This window comes from Staurois parvus, unplaced genomic scaffold (genome assembly GCF_062004578.1).
Source record: "Staurois parvus isolate SC_StPar_1 unplaced genomic scaffold, SC_StPar_1.0 ptg000827l, whole genome shotgun sequence".
Classification (NCBI taxonomy): domain Eukaryota; kingdom Metazoa; phylum Chordata; class Amphibia; order Anura; family Ranidae; genus Staurois; species Staurois parvus.
Window position 1 is genome coordinate 1461388 of NW_028318623.1, and position 13182 is coordinate 1474569.

At 39.5% G+C, this 13182-nt stretch overlaps 1 long non-coding RNA gene across 1 annotated transcript; it reads right to left on the minus strand.

The window, feature by feature from the left end:
* Positions 1-544: 544 nt before the first annotated feature.
* On the minus strand, positions 545-12694 carry LOC149443847 (uncharacterized). The gene is made up of 2 exons (XR_016306601.1): positions 2667-12694; positions 545-2587 (listed from the first exon to the last, which is right to left on the minus strand). It is a non-coding gene; the product is annotated as an uncharacterized LOC149443847 (long non-coding RNA).
* Positions 12695-13182: the final 488 nt, after the last annotated feature.

Consider the following 13182-nt stretch of genomic DNA (forward strand, 5'->3'; position numbering starts at 1 on the left):
ACATCTAATGTTTGTGTAGTATTATGTTCAGCAGACTGTGTTCTTCTATTGTTGTGACTTAGATGACGTTCAGAGCACATTTTATACCCAATTCATGCCAAACTCCACGTAATCCCAAGGAGTTCACATACTTTTTCTTGCAACTGTATGTTCTCTGCTTAATGAAAATCATTTTTATTACCAAGTTGTTATGGGTAAAGTCCCGCTTTATATGTTTGCAGTGTTATGCTTTACTGCGTCTTCTACCAATCAAATCTACAAGTTGCCCAGCTCATCAAAAGCGTTTGCTTCTCAGGGTGTCACTGAAACAGAAAATCACTCACTCCAACAGGGACACAACAGGAAAAAAAAACTATGGAACTTCTAAATCTTACCTACTATGCCTAAAAACAACTTTTGGCTGGTGATCTTTCACTTACAATTTTTGGGTACCTCTACTTAAAAGCAAAGAAAAAAAAAAAAAAAAAAAAAAAGTTGTTAATTAGAAAGCCCATTGAGATGTCAAAGAGAAAAACACAAAGAAAGAAAACAAGAACAAACAGTATGCAAAGAAAAAGTGTTTTTTTTTCTTTTGTGTACACATTATACAATGTGAGTTGTACATATTGAGGGAAAAAACAGACACTAATTAACGATAAAAATATATAATAACATCCATACAGGAACACAAATTCAAATATTGTAACAATACCTTTGAGGCAAGAACAAGTTACACGCAGTACACAGTGTAAAAAAGTTCTAGATTAGGACACATAAAAAGGAGCAAGTGATAGGGGGCGCCAGAGAGCGGTTATGACTTTTTTAGTTCAGAAATACATTTGGTAACATGGACAGAGAAATAGAATTTACATTATTTCCTCTACAATTTTTTTTTTTTTTTTTTTTAACCAAGCTACTGAATTAAAAATAAAACACCCCCCTAACAAAACAGTAGGGGTAATAATTATTCCACGGAAATTTGGCTAGGTTTTTTTTTTTTTGTTTTTTTTTTTTTAATTTCACTTATTTAAATACTTTATACACCCATATTTTTTTTTCTACTTACAAAGTCAGTTTGCTTATTAAAACCAAAATGTTTCAGATACAATGTTGTCACCGTATGGTCATAATCTCCCAGCACTGTCTTGAAGTGGTGGTTTTTACTTTACACTATGATACAAATGTCATTCATATGATTATTGCAACTAATAGATTAGAGCCCAGAAAAATTATGAAAACCCGAAAGCCTCCAGCGGATGAGGAACTACAGGTCCCAGAACTGGCTTCAAGCTGGGAGGTGTAGTTTCCCCTCCTTGTGAATGGAGGAGGGGGGGAGGGGTCCATGTTTTGGCCAATGACACTCAATTACAATTAACACCCAAAAACAGAAGGCACACCAAACCTTTGCCTAAAACGCCAACTGAGAAAAAGATGTATTTAAAAGGACACTTTTTATAAATGTAATTCATGGAATCTGGTCTACGAAAAAACTTCAGGAATTTATCAGATGCGCAACATGAAGCGGGGGATGAAATTTATACCATGCCATTGGCGACTTACGAAGAGCAGTCTACTGAAAAAAAATCACCCCCTTCCCATGTGCCCACCTTGGTTTTAAATATCTTCTGTCCTGATTAAGCTCCTGAAACCTTTCTATGTTAAACTCAGGGGGTTGAAAGACATCTGACATGAGCCAGCTAAATTGTGTCATTTGGGCACAGTGGCCCTTTGAACCGCTGCACACAAAAACGAAGGCTATTAATTCGAAAGGTTCATTACAGAACGGGCACATAAGTAGCACTGTTGCTCATAGCAATCCATCAGCTGTTAGTTTTCTAGAGAATGCATATGGTTGCTATAACAAATTTTAATTGTGTTGGAACCAATCTGCCTGAAGGTCTTAAAAATGACCTGTGGGTAGGGAAGAACAAGAGGGCATCAACGAGCAAAAACCATGATGTGACCTTAAAAAAAGAAGAATGTTGCCCATTGCTTCCGGATTCCAGCTTTCCTTTCTCTAGTCCAGGTAAGAAAATATCTATGGCAAAGCAAAGAGTAAAGTGTAGATCGCCCAAATCACCCATCGTATTTACCCGCTTGCAGTAATCGGACTACTAACCAGCTTACTACTCTATACATTGCTGTACTAGATAAGTCTACTTGGGTTGCCATAGAAGGCAGAGGGTTTTCTTTCATGTCTTTCGAGCCCTTTAGTACATTACCCCTGAATGATCTGTAATACTACAGACACCACAAAGACCTCCTCATACAATACAAGAGGGAACTGTTCCAATTTTTCATTGGGGCTACCATTGCCAATCCTTCTGAAGATGCTACTCATCTGGCTAGTACTATGAACACATAGGGGGAGATTTACCAAAACTGGTGCAGCTGTGCATGGAAGCCAATCCGTTTCTAACTTCAGCTTGTTCAATGAAGGTTTGGCAATAAAACCTGGAGCAATGCCACTCAAATACAATTGACACCCGAAAACAAAGGCACACCAAACCTTTGCCTAAAACGCCAACTGAGAAAAAGATGACATCAGTTGATGTATTTAAAGGGACAATTTTTACAATTAACACCCGAAAACAAAGGCACACCAAACCTTTGCCTAAAACGCCAAGTTGGTGTATTTAAAGGGACAATTTTTACAATTAACACCCAAAAACAAAGGCACACCAAACCTTTGCCTAAAACGCCAACTGAGAAAAAGATGACATCAGTTGATGTATTTAAAGGGACAATTTTTAAAAGTATAATTCATGCAATCTGGTCTACATAAAAACTTCAGGAATTTATCAGATGAGCAACACGAAGCGGGGGATGAAATTAATACCATGCCATTGGTGACTTACGAAGAGTGGTCCATTGAAAAATATCACCCCCTTCTCATGTGCCACCTTGGTTTTAAATATCTTCTGTCCTGATTAAGTTCCTGAAACTTTTCTATGTTAACCCCAGGGGGTTGGAAGACCCCTGGTGCATCAGAATTGCACCAGATTTTGCACTCTCCATGGCATGAAACTTATACCATGCCATTGGCGACTTACGAAGAGCGGTCCATTGAAAAATATCACCCCCTTCCCATGTGCCACCTTGGTTTTAAATATCTTCTGTCCTGATTAAGCTCATGAAACTTTTCTATGTTAAACCCAGGGGGTTGAAAGACCCCTGGTGCATCAGAATTGCACCAGATTTTGCTCTCTCCTGTTTTAGTAAATAACCCCCCACCCCCATAGTCAGGATGAGGTTTGAGTTACTGGCCTGAAACAAGAATGCAATATTTGTAAAATCAAAGCAACCAAGGGAATCCTTTGCATGCTACTGGAAAAATGCTTGCATGATGAGCAGTTCAGAGGCATGCAAAGAAAAATGAAAAAAAAAAACAGGCATGAGAGCCCTATTGGTTTAGTAATTGGCTGAAAAAAAAAATGAAGGTTGTGATGAATTGGATCTGGCTAGGTTGCAGATGACCAAGTATGGTGTGTACAACCTTCGCTTGTGGAAATACTTCTGTCTCCACGCAGGAGGAGGTCACACTCAATGATCTTGGAAGGCCCAAATTTGTTAGTTCTCGTGGAACATCAAAATGGTGAGAGGAAGGATGCCAAGAAACCCTGTGGTGGAGCAGATGCACCTAAATAGTAGACAATTATCAAGCCAAGGAGGACATGGATCTTTGATAAAGGTTTTTGGGGTGTACCCTTTTCTTCTAAGGTCCAAGCAGTACAGCCTTGACCTTAGCAGGGGGTACACCCTTCAAGCTTGTCCTGAAAATCTGAAAAAATATGGACAGTACTCAATGGTTTTGTTGCAAGTGCACTAAAATGGCTACAATCCCCTCAAACTTGATAAAAGTTGAATCTTACTGAAAATTAATATAACATGTTTCCTGGCTAGTTTTCACTTCTTCAAATTAATGTTGTGGACACAGATAGGTTTGCAGGCTGATATGCGTGTTGACATGTACTAGCACCCTCGAGTGCTTTGCATACAAGCCAGAAAGCTTGTCTTTGACCACACCATTGGTTTGAACAAGTAACCAGTTGGAGATCATGTTTTTTCATGTTCAATAAAATTCAACCTTTATCAAGAAATCCATGTACTCCTTGGACGGATTATGTACCGTTCAGGCACCTCTGCTCAACAAGTTTGGTTTTTTTTTTTTTTTTTTAATTCCTCAATCGTTATTGGCATGCTTGTTCCAGGTAAGAGACAAGGGGGTTGGTTTTCTAAAACTGAAGAGTGCAAAATCTGGTGCAGCGCTGCATAGAAACCAATCAGCTTCCAGGTTTTATTATCAAAGCTTAGTTGAACAAGCTGAAGTAGGAAGCTGATTGGCCACCATGTACAGCTGCCCCAGATTTTGCACTCTCCAGCTTTAGTTAATAAACTCCAAAGGTTTTAGACAAGGGAGCAACATAACAGCCAGGAGACTAGCACTTGCAGAATGAGACATAGCAATGGTAGCCTCTTGTGCAGTAAATAACTAACACAGCCATTTTGCCCCTAGTGATCCTTCATCTCTTTGCTTTTTTTTCAACCATACAAAGGATTAAACGGCACTTGAACTCTGGTGAATATGGGCAATACCTGCATTTAAAGGTCACCCACACACTATACATAGCTGTGTTCTGCTGCAATTTATAGGATTGACCATAAATACACCTGCAGTATAGTAGAGAACTAGATGGTGCAAATATTTGTTGCAAAAGAGGGAGGTGAGTGGGCATGGGAGGCGAGTGGGCATGGGAGGCATTGCCCTTGTATTTTCAGTTATGGTCACCTTAGGGTATTTGAGAAGGGTGATGTTAAAACATTAAATTAAACCGGTCATTGCTTTACTGCTAACCTCCATCCCTTTTATATAGGGTCACTATAAAGGGTTGGGTTGCGAATAAGTTATCATGATTTAAATTCCTGTTCTAAGTTGCTGAATAGCAGTTGAATGTTTCAAAGGCTTAGTCCACCTTTCGCAAATATGTAATAAATGTACTCATGTTCATAAAAAGGAAAAAAAAGGGGGATTTATTAGATTTTTGCATTGAAGTCTGCAAACCATTGTAACCACCATCAATGCCCCATAGGTGCAATGCTCCTTGCATTGTTTATATCCCAACCCTAGGTCTAGGTATATGGTGGTACAGACCTTCTGTTATGGGGCTGGAAGAAGTAAACCACGAACTAAGAGTGTGGTGACATCAGCACAATGGTGCCGACGTGATCTGTGAGTCAACAGATGGGATTTGTATGGATGAGGTGGCTGTGCAGGCAAAGCCACACTCAACTGCACAAAACTCAAATAACAGGGTGCTACAGGGAGAAGCACCCCACAATTCAAGTGTTTGTGTATAGGTGGGGTGGGGGGGTACACATAACTAGACTAGGCCTTAAAGCGGAACTAAAGTAATTTTACAAAAACTTGCAAGCAAGCAGGCTATTTATCACAGAAGAGGCATGCAATGTCTCTTCTGCTATAAAATACACCTACCTTCCTGCTCACAGTCTTCTGCGGTATGCAAACTAAGCTACCTATGTGCCGCTCAGTTTATGTCCCCGGCACAGGCCATGTCCTGGAATGACCAACTGAAATGGTCTCAAATTAGCTCATTTATAGGAGTTACATCAGCCCATGTTGGCCATTGAAGATTTCTGAAGACCAGAACCTTGGGAGAAGATGCCGACTCCAATGTTGGGCCAGCAGGGGACTATGGACTGTTAGAGAAGGGGTAAGTATAGCAACTTTAGTTTCGCTGTAAACCTGATAAAAAATACTCCAAGGCCACCCACCATACCCTCCCCTTTCACAACATTTATTTGCTTTCTATCCTTCATGGTCCTGTGATAAGGCCACCCACCGTACCCTCCTCTTTCACATTTATTTGCTTTCTATCCTTCATGGTCCTGCGATACATGATGGTAGTCTTTTAAAAATGAAGTCAAGAAAACCTAAGTAGAGATTATCCAATGTCATGTTTTGTTTTTAGTAAACTCAAATACATCTCTTTGTTAGCTGAAATGGAACTGAAATGTAACAGATGATTCAAATGCAAAGAGAGGCAAGTTCAACAGAAAAACCAACTTGAATCGACAGAAAACCAGTTGAATTGTCAGTTATGATAATGTTATAATTTCCTAAACGGTTTGGAATTTGAAATACCAACAGTCATTTTGTTTACTTGGAATCTAGTCTTTAATTTCTATCTACTCAAATCATACAATACAGTATTCTCTCCAAATGATGACAGTTTTTGTGCTGTTTTATTTGATAAGGTAAAGAGAAATGTGCTAAGAACAGTAAATGGTACCAAAGCAACCAACCAACATTCATGTTTTACTATCCAGAGTACAATAACGCTTGATTGGCTGCAGTGGCTTAACACCATTTATGCCATTGCCCAAAAAAAATTGACGTCACTATGTTTAGAAGGAAGTGAAAGACATTGAAGATGACGGGGTAAAGTACATGTGTGCACATGACATACATACATAGCAGCCATTTTGAACATACAAGGCATTATTTCAGCAGCATACCACACAACTTTTTAAAATCCAAGCAATTTGCAAACACGGATGCTCATTTCTCCTGAAGACCTGCCTTGGCTTTAAATCCTGCCTAAATCTCCTAATTTTTTTTTTTAAGTCTGTTTCTTTTCTCCACATGACTCAGTCAAAAGGGAAGAGTTCAAGACAGTTGGTCTAATTGGTGGACAACTGGGAGCTTCAAACCTGGGGTCCAACTCATAGACTAGGTCTTAATGGAAACCAGGGAAACCAATGGAACAGAGCAGCATAATTACGAGAAAACTGACAAAAGCAAATGCGTGAAACTCAGTGCATATCATAGAACCCAGATACTGACTGGCACTCGGGTCAGAAATACCTGCCAGGCATCCCCTTTTCTTCATACAGACCTAATCCTATTGTCTTAGGGAAGTTACTGGTGAACTGATAGGTATTGTTCTCATGACAGGACCAAGCCCTGTCAGTACAATTAACCAAGGGGAGACTGAAGTCTCACCCATGCTATATGGGAGCATGAGACCAAGCAAGTTCACACACTGAGAAAACAGGACTTGTACTGATTCCTGAGTGTCAACAATGCTAGCAAAACCTAGATGCAATTATGAGGTAGTGGGCATCCTGCTTATTACCAATGGTAAGCCATTCTGTAATTAAGTGCTGCCTCTTAAAGTTATATTGACTGGACCACAAAATGGCATCTTGTACAGGTTATGGTTAATATGTGCAATTGAAAAGACAACCAGTAGTTTATATCATATATTAAAAAAAAAAAAACAACAGGTGTGTGTCAATAGACAATATTCCATCACTGTGCAGGCTTTTTGAGGGTTTTCTCTAGTTGTCAATGGAACTGGGTCCTGAAAAAAATCCTGCTAGCTCCTAGAATTCCATATTACTTTGTCCACACCTGCTTTAGCCTGTTGTCACCATGTTGACCAATTTATGGGCTTATTTATTTATAAGGATCAGAGGTGTGCAGTAATCTACATCAGGGGTCTCCAAACCTTTTAAACAAAGGGCCAGTTTACTATCCTTCAGATTTTAGGAGGGCCGGACTATGGCCATTAGTAGCAGAAAAGGTCCCAACATCAGTTGGAAACAAACAATGCCCCAACGTTGATGTCATTGAGAGGAATTGTGCCTCATCATTGGGCCCCATCATTGCGAGAAATTGTGCCCCATCGTTGATGCCATTTCAAGAAACTTTGCCTCATCATGGTGTCATTGGGAGAAATTGTGCCCCTTCATTTGTGTCAGTGGGGGGGAATTATGCCTTACTGTTGGTGTCAGTGGATGAAATAGTGCCCCAAGGCCCGAATGAAAGCAAGCAAAGGGCCACATCTGGCCCCCGGGCCACAGTTTTCTTAACCTAGTTAAGGCAGGCTGTTGTCAACTAGTTGTTTTCATTTGATGATGTAGATCAGTGGTCTCCAAAGAGCGCATCTACTTATTAACAGAAGAGCATTCACATCTAGCTGTTTAGGACATCTTGAAGGGATTACAAGCTGCTTATTTGGCTACAGGAACCCACTGCTACACCTGCAGTATCATAGAAGACTAGTTTTACGGTCAAAAGCAACATGGTGTAAAGAAAACCTTGCAGGAGGCAACATGTGGGTTGTCATCAGTGACCTCTGAAAAATTGCGAAGGACTTTTATGATATGCATACAAGCTCCATACCATTGACTCAAAGTAATGAAGTCAGTGAGTCAAAATAACAGGCAGGTAGCTAGCATTTTCATAGGGCGGTCAGCAATGGTAGTCCCTATCTGTCTTTCAAGAAATAATTATTTTAAAGCAGTATTCTCCTTTCCTGTAGAGTTATTTGATCTTCCTTAAATCCTTCGATGGTTAAAAAATAGATGTACCAAATTGCACAGTACATGTGTTTTCATGCCGTCACCAGAAACCATGCATGTGTCAATGTTTCCCTACTTGCTGGTTGAAGAAAAGCTCAAACTAGCCACAGAAGATTGCTACAACAGAGCGGTCTCTACTGTGTAATTCACCACCTAAATATTTGTTTTATAGAAAGATTACATCATTTTAGATGTGGCATTTTTGCAGCATTTAGGCTGAAATTCCTTTTTAAATTGAAGCTGCAGAAAAACTTTGTAAAGCCCCATACACACCATGAGAATATCAGATAAACAATCGCCTGTTTTGTTTCGCCTGCTAGTCTCACATCGAAAGTGAAAAGGTTACTAAAGATACGAACATTCTCGGACTGACCATTTGGAAACTCTGGCACTGCCTGAGGGCCCGGGGTCAGTAGGGGGCCCCATGAGATGCCACTGGTACCTTTTTCATAGGCTTTTTTGAGTTTGGGCAAGGACACAAGGGCCCCATGATCCCCTATTGCTTGGGGGCCCCATGAGTTGTCAGTCTGCCCCTGTTCTCGTATGAAAAAAAAAAGAATTTAGAAAGTGATGTCATGTATTGTATTGGTATTGTATTTTCGGACAACTACTGTATTGATTTAACGAACATCGCACAATCTGGTATCGTACGAGAAAAATGTTTGCGCTTGTCCCTTCAGATATTGTTGCATGAATTCTCATGATCGGTTCTCGAAAGCTGTGTACTAACGATCCAATTATCGGATGATTGGTCCTCGTACGAAAATTTTCAGACGATTTTCTTATAGTGTGTACGGGGCATTAGAGTGCATCCCCATTACAAGAGAGATCCCCTTCTCTTCCTGATTGTATCAACAGGACAGGAAGGTATGGAAAAAAAACTCTTGGGACAATGCAGATAACATCCATTGTGGTGCATTGGGCCATTGCCCATCGTGGTGCATTGGACCCCAAAACATGTTATATTAGCACAGAGTGAAAGGAAAAGAAACTAGCTTTTTGAAGCGGTTCACACATTGGGAAAATTTACCCTCACTTCCTTTTCTGAACCTGGTAGTCACCCAAGTGAGAGGAAATCTACCCAACAGGTAGACTAACAGAGGTTCTCACCCTATAAATACATCTTAAAAATGGAATTCCTCAGACATGAGGTATCTTACCCATTTGTATTGCAATATAACACATTTTTAAGTGTCCACATACACTACAGTGATTTTGTGAAGGGTAAATGGACCCTATAAGCAGCATTTACACTGTCCAAATAGTACTAAATAAAGCCACCCCCTGATTGAGTACAAAAGTCCAGAGATCTACAAATTACTGCTCAACAAATCAATATTAATAAGCCCAAAATCATTATATACAACAAAAAAACCGAGAGTATTAAAAGCAGAAAACGGGGAGTCAAATCAATACTTTGCTAAAATATATATACATTCAAGGTATCCATATATAAACCGGTATAAAAAAAAAACCCTGCAAACCTTACTCTAAAATGGCCATGACCAACCCAATTACCTAACTGCACAAAAATAAAAATGTCCCGGCGAGGACTACAGCCAGAAACTTGCAGGGCATGACCAAGTCTTTTTACATTCTTGCTGTTGAGGCCTTGGGTTGCCCAATTATGCTCTAAAGTGCTAATAAACTATATACTGCAGTAGATTGTCACCTTATGTAAATGACAAGACCTAAGGGGGGCATCATACTTTAAAAAAAAAATAAAAAGAAATATATATAATTTTTTTTCCCAAGCTAAACAAAATATACTTACTGTAGAATAATGATAAAATGAACTGAACATATGAAAATGATAAAAAAAAGCTTTTCTACACACAGAGGGGATTTTACTTAAATTTCCAAACTCAAAGTTCTGTATCTGACTTATAAGTATTACATAAACTGCATTATTAAAAATCTTAGCATGTCATACCAACTCTGTAGGCAAAGCGTAAAGGGCAGGCTATGAGAATGTCTTACCAACTGGATTTTTCAAGTTGAAAGTTTTGGTTTGAACATGACTGCAGTTGTGCAATTTGGGCCGAACGTGGACAGATTGGGGAAATCCTAAAGCAGAGTTCCCTTTTTTTTTTCCCATTTGCTTGCGGATATTTTGTTTGATCCATTGCTGTTGCCCCATGACCATTTCAGGTCCACTGTAGCAGCCAGGGCTCTGCTGTGAGCTGTAACTCCTGGTTTGTCTCTCAGTAGCATATTTTCAATATATTCCTATATCGAGTCCCGTAAAGGGCCAGGGATGTATTGGTTTCATAAGTCCCCGAGTGGAAATGTGACATTAAGAATTTTAAAATTGCTTTAAAATGGTTTATTGTTTTAATTACTTGATGGACTTTGTTTTTTAATGGAAAACGTGTTAAAGCTGAAGCCAACTTTTTTTCAAACTCTTATTAAGATAAAAGGTTTCCATATTTGCATTTCTGCCAATTCCACCGATATTGTTGAAAACTACCTGTATACAAGGCCAACTTATCTATAATATTAAAAAAAGAGGTTAAAAACTGCGCTTCCAATCCTCGTGTCACCACATCAAAATTTTAAGGAGACAACCCCAACATCTGTCTCATTTCTGAGAATCTGGACTGCCCTAGTCCTAGACCACCACAGAAAGCGATTATTTATGAACGGGACTTTCACGAGAAGCTGGCTCCAATCAGTTAAACATTCTGGCACAAAACAAAGCCACTAGTCTGGACCTAAAACTGATTTGAGCAAATAAATTAATGTGTATTATTGACTCTACATTGTTAACTTTTTAAAAAAAACAGAACAATAATCAAAAACAGGATGGCAACGATATTGGAGCCTTTGGCTGTCTGAAATGTTGGCTATCACTTACACTCTGCTGAAAACAGCTTAGTTCACTTAATATAGCAACAAAACCCTTGAAAGGATTCTTTAACAATTAGTCTTTCAACAATTTTTAAAACATTAAATGCAAATTTGTTGTTTGTGAAACTTTTGATTAGGCACAGTAGAGAATTCAGAAACTGCTTAATGCTGGAAACCTCATTGTCAGTGCACCATTTCCTGGAACCCCAAAGTCAGTTTACTATGGTCATTGAGCTTCAAACAAGCAATAGGAACACCACCTTAATAATTATAAAATCTAAAATATTTCGTTAATTATTAGGACGGCGCAAGATTTTGCAGCCAACACATTTCGGGAGTCGAAACTGTCCACTTTCATCAGGGCTTGGAATTCCATTTACAAATGCCTGGCAGGACTCTAGGAACTTTAGAGACTCTGTTTTCTCACTGTGCTTTGACAGCAATTTATGCTTTCGGAACTTCAGAGACTCTGTTTTCTCACTGTGCTTTGATAGCAATCTATGCTTTCGTAGAACTGGCTTCTAAAGAACAGTGAGAAAACCCAATACCTATCTCCTGGACTCTTCCGAACCGAAGTCCCGAAATGTATTTGTACACACCATTCCAAGCCCTGATAAAAGGCAGACTGTTTCCCTTATGACTAAGTCCGATGACGAAACGCGTCAAGGGAAGTCAGACGCACACGAGAACCGGAAGTGGAGCGGCGGCCATCTTAATTAGTGGCAAGAAGCACACCAAACATTTTGGAGGCTCTTAGGACTACAGAAAGGTCTGATATTACTGGAACAATGCGGTTTTAAAGGCTTATATATTGTGAGTGTATTCAATAAAGTATTTATATGGTGTATTGGCAGTATTACACTGTTATATTTCTCATATATTTTGGCATCTTGATGGAGTATGGTGTAAGGAGGATTATGGAGCTTGTATGCTGATGGACCCAGATGACAGAAGGAGAGAGGGTAATCCCTAAGGATATGTATATTGTATAGGGCGCTCTTGTTGGAGCCCAATTTCTGTAGCTGTAAGATAAAGGTGCCAGATGGATATCAGGGATGGATGGATGGGAGCAGTAACACTGAGGCAGCTCTTCTTAGAGTGGAAGCAAGGCTCTAATGCAGTAACAAGAAAAAGAGAGGAAGGCGCCTCTAAGTGTAGTATTAACAATTTATTAGTAGACAATGGAAAATTTGCACTTACAAGATAAACGGTTAAAAAGACTCATCGTGTGGTAATTGGATCCAGGTGGGACATCCAGCCGTCCAGCAGCAAGCTATGCCTATAGGATCAGGAAGTAGAGTCCAGGATGTGCCTGTGCATCAAAAATGAAGTTTGGAGAGCAGAGTCAGATGTAGCAGGTGAAAGGGGTGGTAATGCATTTCGGAGCATGCTCAATAGGCTCCTTCATCAGACCTATAGGCATAGCTTGCTGCTGGACAGCTGGATGTCCCACCTGGATCCAATTATCACACGATGAGTCTTTTTAACCGTTTATCTTGTAAGTGCAAATTTTCCATTGTCTACTAATAAATTGTTACTACTGCACTAAGGGATAACAAGAAAAAGAGAGGAAGGCGCCTCTAAGGATCCTTTCATGAGGGCTGTATGACTGCCATATGATATCTGGATTAAGGCGAGATTATTTATATGTTCTGCTAAGGGTATTTACTCCTTACTTTCAATAGAAGTGAACACTGTTTTTCACTTGTGTGGCACAACTTATGATTCACCAACATGTTTTGCACTTTATTCACTGCAGAGGTTTCACAAGTGTGACATTTAGCTGAGTGCATTCACCTATTGTTTTGTTCCATTTATTTATAAAGGATAATGCATGTATTTTTCTTTCTTTTTTTGAGGTGACTTTGATCGTGAAAGCCCGTGGGAGGCTTCAAATATTGGGATAATTGAGTGAAATCACCTGTATGATTTTTTGGAAAGACACTGGGGCTGTTACTACAATCT